The sequence below is a fragment of the Coturnix japonica genome, chromosome 26, assembly GCF_054131305.1.
Source record: "Coturnix japonica strain WE chromosome 26, WE-NBRP24, whole genome shotgun sequence".
In the NCBI taxonomy this organism is placed as follows: Eukaryota; Metazoa; Chordata; class Aves; order Galliformes; family Phasianidae; genus Coturnix; species Coturnix japonica.
The window spans coordinates 4,977,627-4,990,266 of NC_140688.1; the positions used below are offsets into that span (position 1 = coordinate 4,977,627).

General features: G+C 40.0%; 1 protein-coding gene across 1 annotated transcript in view; it reads right to left on the reverse strand.

Annotated features, from left to right (window-relative positions):
• The window catches only part of LOC146756728 (receptor-type tyrosine-protein phosphatase T-like), a 164,237-nt gene that overhangs the window by 151,263 nt on the left and 334 nt on the right, over positions 1-12,640 (reverse strand). The window lies entirely within an intron of this gene.

Consider the following 12,640-nt stretch of genomic DNA (forward strand, 5'->3'; position numbering starts at 1 on the left):
CAGCTACCACATTAAAACTTGCATTAGCGTTGCTGCAGTGGAGCAACAAAATAGTTTTTACCCTTTAAAAAAGTAAAGAAACAAAAAGGAGATATAAGCTTTAGTTGGCTTTTAAATGGAGGCTCCTAATTCTGGAATGGGAATCAAGTGTACAGAAACCTGAATTTAGCCCAGACACCAACTGTTTCTGTGCCTGAAGCAAGCCCCTTAACCTCCGTTTCTCAGTCACTGTCTCTCAGGTGTTAGGTGAACTAAGAGCAAACAGTCTGAAAGCACTTCAAAGATGAAAAAACGACTCGTTATGCTATGAAAGGGATAAGCACTGTAATTTAAATGACTGCATGAAGTAGACTTATTTACCAGGCATACCAGGCATGACAGAGCCTGGTGTCTTAGAGCTGCTTGCGTAAAGTAGATAAGCTTGAGAAGACAAAACTAAACTACATTTTCTGTGGCTGATGAGAACAATGATTCTCATAGCGAGGCAATACTAGCACCAGGTAGAGTACGTGGATCTTGCCTGTGTCTCAGTTTTCATCCTCTTGCTTTCTTATTATTATGTTTATGATCACAGTTAGCAGCAAACACTCCAAGAAAATAGAAGTGATAGAAAATGATCACATTCTCAAAACACTCTTCTAAAAGTTTTGTCAGTACACATCTCAGATGAAAACATACAGTGATTCCCAGTCGCTGTTAGGGATGCTGTTGGAAACATTCTTACAGGCAAGTGTTAGAATCACAGCAGTGTTATGGGATACCCTGCAGAACATTATTCTAGAAATCATGCAAAGGATCCACATCAAGATTTAATTTCAGCTACATTCCAAAACAGCATTTCGTTCGTGGTTCACCAGGTTCATATTAGAACCCTGTAGGCAACAGGTAAACTTGCAGTTCTAAGATAAAGCAAAAAATCACAATGATGTAGCAATTACTCATTTCTTGAATAGACCCAGTTAAATCACAGCATGAAAAATGAAGGCTACATTGGTATATGCCTAACCTGCTGGGAAATCCTCCCATGATAAAATCCTTCTTGAGAATATAAATATTTCACAGAAATGGGTTACACATGGTCTGAACCCTGATATTAATCACTGCCTACTCAGACCCTGACCTAGTTTTTAAGCTAAGCACATTCCACCTTTGCAACAGGCTCTACCAAGCTTAGTTCTGATGCTGGATAATACAGGGCAATAGAGAGAACATAACTCCTGCTATTGAGAAACTAAATCCCCTTTAACTGAGTCTTATACTAGACCTGCCTATATTTGATCAAATCCAAGAGATCTGATGAACATGAATTGAAATTCATTAGCAGTGTTTCCACATCATTATAGAAAATGAGGTCTCAGAACAATGGAAATGAGACTCTTGCAGACGAGACTGTTTCCACATCCAGGCTTGCGTGCTAAAGCTTTCTTCCAACTGGCCAGGAAGACCCACACCATTCTTAGTCTCAAGCAGATATTGCCCTGTTAGACCAGGCATAGCTGGAGAATGGGATGCTGTAACTTTAACTGCTGCTTGTATCCAGCATGAGTCAGGGACACTGAGCAGCCTGCAGACAGTTTATATGTGCTTTGTACCAGTTAAAATGTTGCTAAACTGGGCAAACCCAAACAGATTCCATCCTACTTCACGCAGCAAGAGAGGCCTGAGTATTAATGCAAAACTTTAGTTGGCAGGATATCAAACCTGAACCTCTCAAATCAGCTCATTGCTCAAAAATCCCCATTCAGGCCATTATTTTTCCTAAGTGTTCTCTGCCTAATTAAAGATCCCAACCTAATTCACAGGTCAGAATTCCTCATGTTTTCCTACATCTGCCACAGGCCTCAAAAAATGAAAGAACACAGAGGCCAGCTTGGCAACTGGGAGCTCACATCTACTGGATGTTAACATGTAACCTCACAAGTTTCATCAGTTCCTTCAAAATCACTTCTTTTATCCCCAGTACCTGAATTGTCAGCTAGGAGAAGCTGCTGATAGCTTCTGAAGCTTACTGCATTACGTACTTGGTCTTCAAAACCAAAACCACATGGAGAACTGACCTTTGTAAACATGCTTTTTTCACTGTCTCTTCCGGATGCTGCTCCTTTGCTTACTGCACCTCACCATGGAGTCTAGTCCCAGTCAGACTGCAGCTTCCCCCAATAGGACCTCTCTCATTTTTAATCACACAACCACAGAACAGCAATAGTTCATAATGTAGTATATAACAGAGTTATGGTCAATCAAGGACATGGGCAAGAAAAGCACTGAATGGAAAGAGAAAATACTTCATTCTCCCCACCTCTCGCTAAGAGATGTTGAGGGAAAAAAAAAAAAAAAAAAGACAAATTCTTTTACACCCAGGAGCTTGTCTTTTTTTTCCTTCCAACTCTACCCATTAGTTTAATAAAAGACAGTACTTGCTTTGCCTAATAATTATTAGGTCTAATGTCAAGAGAGTTAAGGTCTTAGTTAAACTCTATTTAAGCAGGATTTTAAATTTAAGCATGCAAACTTAGCACTCTTTACTGTGAGAGATCCCTTGTGTGCCTGTGTAAAAGAAGAAGGTGGACTGTATGGGTCACTGCTAGAACTCATTTAGAAATAGCAACCTGGATTATTTTTTTCTCCTCTCCCTTAGCAAAACCAGAAATATTAAAATGCAACACATGATTTCCACTAAGGCATTGGTTTTTACATGAAGCATATCAAGTACTCCATTTTGAACGCCTCCTCAGGGTCTCCCTTCTGAAGAAGCATCATGCAGTTCTAAGCTAAGGACCATACAACAGCCCTCTTCTGCAAATTCACATTCAGCTTGTGATTACTGTGTCACTTTTTCTAGGTGACACGACGTTTCTGCATCCAGAGGACAAGAGGAGAAGTTTTTCTGTTCTGCTAACGCAGGTTCCAAAGGTCTGATTCCTTATGAATCCATAAAAACAATCTCACAAGAGTTAACGCAGAATCAAAACTTATCACAGACTGATTACACCGCTGGGAAAATTGTCAGTAAAGGAAAAAGGGACCCACTATAATAACCCACATTCAAATTCCACTGCATGGCTGAAAAAGAGTCAGCTAGAATGACATCCAAACTAAACTTAGATTTGTGCAATCTGTGGAAAATACGTAATAACCATCAAGGTTTGGGTCCAGCAAACTTCTGGACAATTAAGGAAACCTTTTGTTGTTGTTTTGTTTTTAAATCAACAGGATTAACAACACACAGGAAATGGTCTTTATGAAGAAATCCAAGGCCTGCCTATCCAACTGTCTGTACAATTCATTGTCCGGTTTACTTCATGCTAACTTTGTCTTTCAGCCAAGCCAGCAAAGAGTTTCTCTATAATATTTACAAGAAAGCTTCATTTCATTTCAGTCCTTTCCCCCAATCCCAAAAGGAAACTTCTCTTTTCTTCATTGAACACACTCCCCTTTTACATTGCTTTGATAATTCCCACTTCATCGGCCTTTGTCAGAACTGTCATCTTTTCACTTCTGGAAAACCTTACTGGGATGTATCTCGGGACATGGCATCAGTGACACTTTAGTGACCACAGAGTTTGCTGTTGAATGAGCCCAACCTGCTGACCCTCAGATTAGAAGTTACGTACCACAGCAGGTCTCTGCTAGAGCTTCAGAGCAAGCAGCAAAACAGTAAAACATTTGGTAGGGAAAGGAGAGGCATCATCAAATAGCACAAACTTTCAATATATGCAGAGACAGGAGGAAAGCTATCCATTGCAAATACTGTATCATTTCGGTTTATTTTCCAATCAGCCTCATCTTTCTCTTGCTTACCAGATTACTGCAAGGCACGGCTGCAGTTGTCCCAGGGCTCCCAGGCTCTGAAGGCAGCTTTCACTGAAGAGAATGGATTTTCCTCATAAGGATCCTCACCCTGCCTGGAAACTCTCAGTCAAGCATGCTCTGTGTGCCATGCACCCTGAACCAACTAGTTTAGACCATGCTTGTTTAGACAAAGAAAAAGGAAAGATCAGTTCAAATTTCACTGGGATGTTTGAAGCCACTGAGGACTGCCAGTCCCACAGATGGCAAGCCTAGAAGAAACAACCAGCAGAAAAAATTAAGGGCACAATTATCTCAGAAGATACAATTGTTACAAGGTACGAGTGCACTGTATCCTAAAAATTTATGAAGAAACTTAAATTTATATTTATATACATGTATGTATGTATATATATATATACATACATACATAAAATAGATATTCAAAGAGAAGAGATGAGAATTCAGAGCCATCAGCTGCTATGGGACATCGATAGTCAATTGTGATGCAATTCCTGATCATTTTAGCTAATAAGCCAATAGATTGATCTACCCATGCAATCCCTGCAAACCCAGCTCTGTGCTCAGCAGGCATTTTGCAGAGGATATTGCATCTTTTTTACTGCAGCTTGAAGTAGATCAAAATTCAACCTCAGCAGAGGCACAACCAACAGCTGCTGCTCCCTAGCACAGAAAAAAGCCATTGGAGTGCTTTTCAAAGCTAACCTTCTCAAGCTTGTGCCTGTGGCCTGCTCCCCTCTCCATTCTGACCTCACCCAGGAAGCTTGCCTTCCTTGTAGCACATTCATTTTGTCTCTTTTGCATGGGTTGTACAGGCTGCTGTGTTTTCTTTTCCATCCACATCTTCACCCTCATCCTTCCCCCTACCTTTTTTTTTACTTCTTTTTTTATACTGTGCAGGCAAGCTGCCAGCATTAACACTTTGGTTAAGGACTAAGCTCAATCATTGGCCTGTTTCAATACAAATCCCTGAGCTGCTCTCCTGGGGGAAACAGGTTCTTCACTCCCCACTCCTCATTCAGTTTTCCCTCAGGAAACACCCGGCAGGGAACAGGCAGGGACTGGCACTGTACCCCGGAAGGACAGAGGAATACCTGGCTCAGACACTGCCCTCAGACCCAATGCACCTTCGTTCAGTGAGAAATAAGGTAAGCAAATAAGAAAGCAGGGGAGAAGTTTCTCACCGCTTGCCCTACTCTGCTTTTGGGACATGCATCCAAATAGCTCAGAACTGTTCATACAAACACCTCATAGTGTGCACATCTCCATTAAATCAACACAGAAGCTTTTCCAGATAAATCTTCTCTGGAGAACAAACTTGGAAAAAATGTGATTCTATTTCTTTCCTCACCTCATTAATTAATGTGGGAGCGTTGTCTGACTCCCACATCCAGATCTGCTGCTGAACTGGTCTCTCTGGGCTGCTCTGCACATTGAGGCTCTTCTCACACATTACCACATGCCTCCTGCTCATCGAGATTCAAGTGCAAAACTCACACATCTATTTTTTTGTCTGTTTACCGATCAAGACGAAGGTATCCTAAATTGACCTTTTCAGGAATTGCTGTCTTTAATACAGTTACTCCTCTAAGAAGCCCAGCCCTACACAACCCTATCAGAGTAGAGAAACTACTAGTAGAGAGAGTGGTGCCCAAGGTTCATGTTCTCCTCCACCTGCATACAAACCATTCTCACTGGATTCTGTCCTTGAAGCAGCTTTTACGCCAGCCTGCAGCCCGCAGTCTCTTGGGCAGAGTGCTTGTACTTCCAAACACAAACACCTTCCAGCAGGAGAGCAACTCTCAGCAGTTCTCCTCTACTCTTGTTGTCTCAAGCATAGCAACCTTGTTTAGTACGACTGAATATTAAGACAGTCTTAAAAACATGTTCTTATCTTCCTCCTTGCCCCACAATTGCTTCTAACTAATGTCTTCACTGATGTAGCAAAGTTATAAGCAATTAGTAAGTTCTAAATAAGGTGATTTGGCTTGCTGCAGGTTTTTGTTCTGAATTTAAAACTTAAGCATTTTTTCAGTGCCAGCCCGTTGCCTCCAACAGTCAAGACAAACAACCAAGGAGCGAGTTTTAGGACTGAGTCTCCCCTCACCTTAAGAACTCTAATCCACACCTTTTCACAGCACCCAGGTATACCTTGCCAGTGCCTGATTATTCCAGGTCACTCAAACCCTAGCTAGTGTGCGCACAACTCACCAAGGCAGACTGCTGGCTTCTTGCCCCCTCAAATCATCTTCCCAGCTCCAAGGCAGTCACAGGACACACTCAAGATGTGTTTCATGAATAAACTTGTTTGGAGTCACAATGCCCAAACAGGTCACAGAATTAGTCCAAGAAATAAACTGATGTGGGGCAGAGGGAGTGACGTCTTCTTTTTCACCCAGGTCATCTCAAGAGTCAGCTTTCCAGCACAGACCTGCAAACTGCAGCACAAGGCACCTGAACCACATGCCAGCTTTCTCCCTGAGGAAAATAGATAGCAGAGCCAATCCGACTCCTTCAGAGAAGAGCAGCTAGTCAGACAGAAGGAGAGAAGGGACTACTAAAAGCTGAGCCAATCCAGCAATAGGAAGCCAAGTCAAATCCATAAAGATATGTCCTTGGTTTTGGATTTTGGCTTGTTTTAAGGATTTTTCTCGGTGGTGTTCATGTTTGGTGAACTTTTTGTTGCTGTTGTTCTTGTGTTTTGTTTTTTAAAGATAGTGTTCTTGAAGAGTTAAACTCACTCAAGTTCATTTTACAATGAAATCGGAATGTTTTAGATGGAAACAACCTCTTATAAGTGTAATCCTATATTCCTAATAAGCAGAATTAACAGTTCTAGGACCATTGTTCTCTCACACACTGTAATGGAGAGCATTATACCAGCAATGGACCATCTGGAACAACAGGCAGGGAGAGCCTTGGAGGATCAGAATGGATAACCATTTGCAGACTACATGGTTTTGGGGGAGTGAGACTTTAATAGCAGAGTGCAAGCATCTGTTTTCCCAGATACATGATCTGATTTGAACCATGACTCTTTGATACTGGTACCTACTGTTTTTCTAGAGCCAAGTGGCTCTAAACAATGTCTATTCAGTTACTGCTAGAGAGAAATAAACAAATTGACAAGCTTATTTTCAATAAAGTTTAGAATTGGAAGAAGAATCTACTTATGTTGTGTAAATCTCCAGCTAGAAATTAAAATATCTGGACTTGGTTTAATTACATTTTGAATGTGGCCCCCAATAGGACTCTGTAACCTTTAGGGTTTAATAACTTCAGCTCATTTAATGTCCTTTCATTACATTACTGTAGCAATCCAAGAGTAAGGTTTGAAAACTAAAACTCTGTGCTTCCTCCTGGGCTTTCCCATATGTTCACCATCTTTATAGCTTAGACTCCCAGGATACTCACGCCAAGTCTTACAAAATTGCCTTAGCAGAACAGAAAAATATCTTCTTTCACTTTATTCTATATACTTATTCTTTGTAGAGGAAGGAAAGGGGAAAAAAAGTTTGCCAAGCAATGCTCTGCTGAGTACCTACAGAAGATCCTGCCTAACTTCATGGAGAAAATCCAGGCAGCTCTCCTCATCCAGCCCCAGGAGTAGTTCAGATAGCAAGGTACAGGCCCAAGACTGGCTGCTATGTTATGACCTGTTAAAAGACAGACTGCCCGACTTAAAACCTGCCACTAATAACCATGAATTTGAAAAACTCTGGATGAAGAGTCATAGAATTAACCAGACTGGAAGAGGCTTTTGGAGGTTGCATAATCCAACCATGCTCAAAACAGGGCTAACTTGCCCTAGTTGTAACAGCAAAGGACCCATTTGACAAAGTCTCCTACAGCACCTCCACTTCTCTCCTATGCATTATGTCAAATGAAGTGTTTTAGAATGTGGTTCTTGTGCTGACAGGCAGAAAACATCTGGAGACTACATTTTCACATCTATGAACTCTAATGTCAAGGCAAAAATCATACTGGTGTGCAGGAAAGCAGAACCACAGAGATGCAGAGCGGGAGGCCAGTAGATGGGAAGCACCTCACTGCAGGAACCACTCTGTGCTGACACCACAGGTGGGATGCACATCACTGAGCTTCAGAGCTGATGACTGTGATACAAACATCTACTCTCCCTCCATAATCAGTGGAAAGAAATAAACCTCTCAGGCACAATTAATCTGACCTATTTAAGTGTTGCTTTAAGATAGCAGGAATTGCACTCGAGAATCTACTGACTGTCCTGATGTGATCTCCACTGACTCTAAAGAGACATAGTTGTAAGGAGATGAATCCTACCCAGTGATTGCTTTTACTCACAGCAAACCTTAAAATAGAAATAATGTGCATATGTGAACAAAGCAGGGGTGGAATATACCTTTCAAAGCCAATACCACTCAATGGAGACTGTAAAAGGATAGCGTTTCTCTTACAGTGAATAGATACAAATCTGTACAAAAGACTATCTAAAAATACATAGACATACACTTATAAGTGTTTCTCAGAGTTCCTTTCAACTACAATTTCTGCATCTCCAGGCAGCTGTCCCCCTTCATTAACAAGTGCGAATACATATCGAGATGCCTCTGACTCCACAAACAAACTGAATTCATGCTTTTACTTTACAGGGTGCTTTAAGAAAAAATATATATGTGTATATATATATATATTTTTTTTTAATGACACTTCATTAATTTTTTTTCCTAAATCCTGTTCATAATAAACTAATTTCTCATGGCCCAATAACAGTGTGGATAGGAGGATGTTCTCTCCATGGATTAACATCAGGACTGTAAGTCCCAGTGCCACAATTTGGCCATGCCCACACAGACAAGTACTCTTCCCTCATTTGCCACTAAGGAAAGATTAGGACATCGTTTAATTTCTAGACTGTTCTAAATCCAGAACTGCTAGAAACAGAAAAGACCAAGATTCTTTTGATTCAGAGCTACTAGATATTGGAAAACACTGTGAAATTAATGCAACAGCCCAGAAAGGGAATGCAGTACATGGAGTGCTAACGCACAGATATAGAGTCTGCTGGCATATTTTTTCTTGTCTAAAAGCAGTCATAAGGAAGAGGAGCTCTTCAAAGCTCAAAGCCCAAGAGGACATAGCAGTTGCAATGCTCCAATACGAAATGAGAAATGCATGCACGAGGTTTCAGCCATATTGTGAACCTATTTCCTAAGTGAAGGTCAACTCAGAGAGGCACGGAGGGTATTCAAAAGGCAAAAGCTTTTGACCCACAGGAGCTGTTGCTATGCCTGATATGGCTCTGAACAAAGACAACTGTTAAATCCAGGTATTATACACATATAGAGCACTTATACTTGAGTGCATAAAATAGCCACTAGGGCAATTACCATTTAAAACCATAAAGGCAATGTTATAACAGAAGTCTAGTGTTGAACATCCTCTAAATATTATGGATATAAGTTAAGGTTTTAAGCCTGATACCTACTCCACTACAAAATGAACGTGAAAACTGCAGCACCAGACTATAATCCAACGTAGGTTTAATCAAGACTGAAATTTGTCACTACAGACCTACATTTAATTTAACAAATACATAGGTGAAACATCTGTGAATCTACCACGGCAAGTTTCAACTTGATGTTATGCGCCCCATGTTTAACACAGGCCAAAAAGACAAAGCTCTGATGATGGAAAGCCTCAAATCAGGAACAAACAGCTCCAGATTTGTATGGCTTTGTACTGCTGCCACAGCACCCATATATGTCATTTATGTATACAAATCCACTCATACACACTGCTGAGCTATTACCAAATCTTGAAAGGAATTTCCCAGCTGCACAAAAATGAACTACCACTTGGGCTAGCAAATGAATTTGTATGTGCAGCAATAACATCTGATTGATGTCACTGTCACATTCTCTTTAGTTTCAGAGAATTTGATAACCCCATCAGATACTGCTGCTGTGAGGAGAATCCCTATTTGTTAATCCAAATGGCATCTGTTACTGGAAAAAAGTAGAGACATCATTCCTCAAAGATGCAGTTCATATACTGTTGTTCATATATTCCCAGCTAGACATGATTTCAAGTACTCTGAAGATTAAAGAGGAGCTGTTTTGTGTTTCAATTAAGAAACAATTTGAATCAAACAATCAGCTTGCCTGCTCCTAAGGAATTATATTCTCGGTACATATATTTATGCCTACACAAATTACCTTTTGTGCATTCTCCTGAGTGTGTGTGGCATGTAGCTGTGTGTTGAGCTGCCCAGTGGGTGCTGGCAGACACCATACCTCTGTACTCATATTTGGGAGGAAGACGTACCAGCAACTGCCCCTAAGAAGTGTATTTATTGATGCTTGTACGCAAGTATGTCATGATGACCCATCGCTTCAGTTTTTCCTTCTGATCTCTTCCCCTCCCCTGCAAATCTCTGCTGAAGGCATAACAGTCCTTGAAGTATAGTTTTAAAGCAGATAAATGATTTCATTTAGGACTCGCCATAGATCCCTTTTTGTACCCAAGCTATCAAGACCAGACACTATCCTCTTCAATTCTGCTAAAAGAGCAGAATGATACAAGTACAAGAACAGAGGTAAAAGTTGAATATGACAAGATTCATGTTATAGTCAGACATCAATTATATTACAAAAGAATTTTCATTTGTGTCTCTAACAGCTCTAGAAATAAACAAAAGGAAGGCACATATGATTTAAAAGTTACATCCGATTTTTAAAAGCCTGCTTTAAAAGTTCTGATTCCTATAACATATGTAAGAGCATTGAAAGTGGAAGAAGCACATGACTCTAAATAAGTACACAAAGGTTTAATGCAATACAGGGTAGGCAGTGTAACTGCCATTAGTGAAGTTGCAAGAGCAATTGACCTTATAGGACAATGATATTTTAAGTGTCTATAAACTGGTAGTAAAGATGTTTCAACATTAAGTGCCCATATAAGACTTCAATAATGTTTGCGGGGTTTTTTTTGAGTACTTCATGTTTTACTACACTGCATTTCTGGTAATAACAGAGCAAGTAAAACACAGCTTAAGATTTATAGCTTAAGATGGTCAAGAAATAAAGTCAAAGTTTTCTTTAAACGTAAATAATTTCTGCTCTCAAAAAATAACCTTAAATATCCATTGTTCACTATGCTCTCAATAAAGCAGTCTTTAATGAGACACTAAAATTTGTTTGTGGAGACTTGTTTTGTAACAGCACTGAGGACAAATCTATTCTAGCGTCATGTACAACCGTAACAGTGTTCCCTTTAACTTATCATCTTACACTACATTTTTAAATTAGAAAGACCAGATTATCTTTAACTAGCTAGTCAGCTGCAGCTGATGCGCTGAGGACCCCACAACTTCAGGTTTCTCACTCATATTGTGAGAATGGCTCTTCCTTACAGTTTCAAGCACCCAGGACTGACGAATGAAAACCTAACATGATGCACTCTGCCACAGCTACTGAGTGAAATCTTGAGTGTGCAAAGCATCTGACCCAAAGCCCAGATGTAGACATGAGAGGCATGCAAAGCGTTTCCATTCAGAAATGAGCATAACAAAGCAACTTTGATTTCCCATGAATCTGACGTCCAGGATGATCAGAAGGGTGAGCGAGCACAGTGATTTTCAACCTGAGATCCATCATCCAGAGACACTGAGCCTGTTGGCCCAAGCCCCATCATCAACTAATGCAATGTGGGACTCTTAGAGATGCCATGAATTCTGCAGGTTTCATTAAATGCCAGCAACTGACCAAAACATTCACAGGACTGCTCGTAAGTGTGGAATTTTGAAAGGCACAAGTTTCCCAGCCAATCAGACTAGTTTTCATATCTCCTGAGCATTATGTACCAGCATTTCCTATTTCCCTCTGATATTTTTATAATAGAAATTTATTACAAGAATTTAAATTAGCATCAACAAGATTAGTTAAGAGGTTTGTGACTTTACTAGTTTCTAGAGCATCCCCCTCATGTGATTTGACACGTGGCTGAAATTGGTTAAATTAAGTCAATGAAAAAGGGCTTGCATTACATATTTTGTTCAATTGCATCTATGCAGATTCACAAATTCTTCTTGCTTATAAAATGAAAGAGTCTGAAGTTAAATTGGATTTTATGTCATTTCCTTTAGGTTCTGCCCATACGTTAGTACAGTGAGGTTACAAGAGTGTTCATGAAGAGCAAAACTGCTTTCCAGTTATGATTCTATGAGACTGGGCTCTTCCTACCTCCTCTCTTCACAGCAACAATGTGAAATTTAATTTAATCTATTTCAGAACTGCAAAGACAAGTACTTTTTTAGCAAAGCATAAGAGGGTTATCACTTTGAAGAACCACATTAGGCACTATAGTTCAGTCTTACACAAGAGATTAATTGACATATGCTGTAGATTAATCAGAATAAGGCTTTTCATTACGAGTGGCCAAACATAACCAAATCACTTTGGAAGCAAATTACTGACTTGCCTAGAAATATATATGCAACAATTGCAAGTTTATTATTGCTGCTTGAGCAAATGAAACAGCCTTTCAAAAACATTTACCTTGATTCTACATGAACCTCCTCTCACCTGCAGAATGCCTACATTAAAACTAAAACTAATCAAAAGCTACTCCACACTCAACAGAGTACTAAGTTGTCAAGCACAACTGGCATTCTCCTCTCAACAGCAGTGCTTGAGTCAAATTTCTGGCTGAAAAGGCTGCATCCTTTCATATACATCCAGTTGATAAACTATGTTCTACAAAGAGAAGTTTAATGAACAGGAAGAAAAGAAATGGAAATAGGAAAAAGAAACCACAGTTCTCCTTTTGTAGTATAGCCTTGTAACAAATA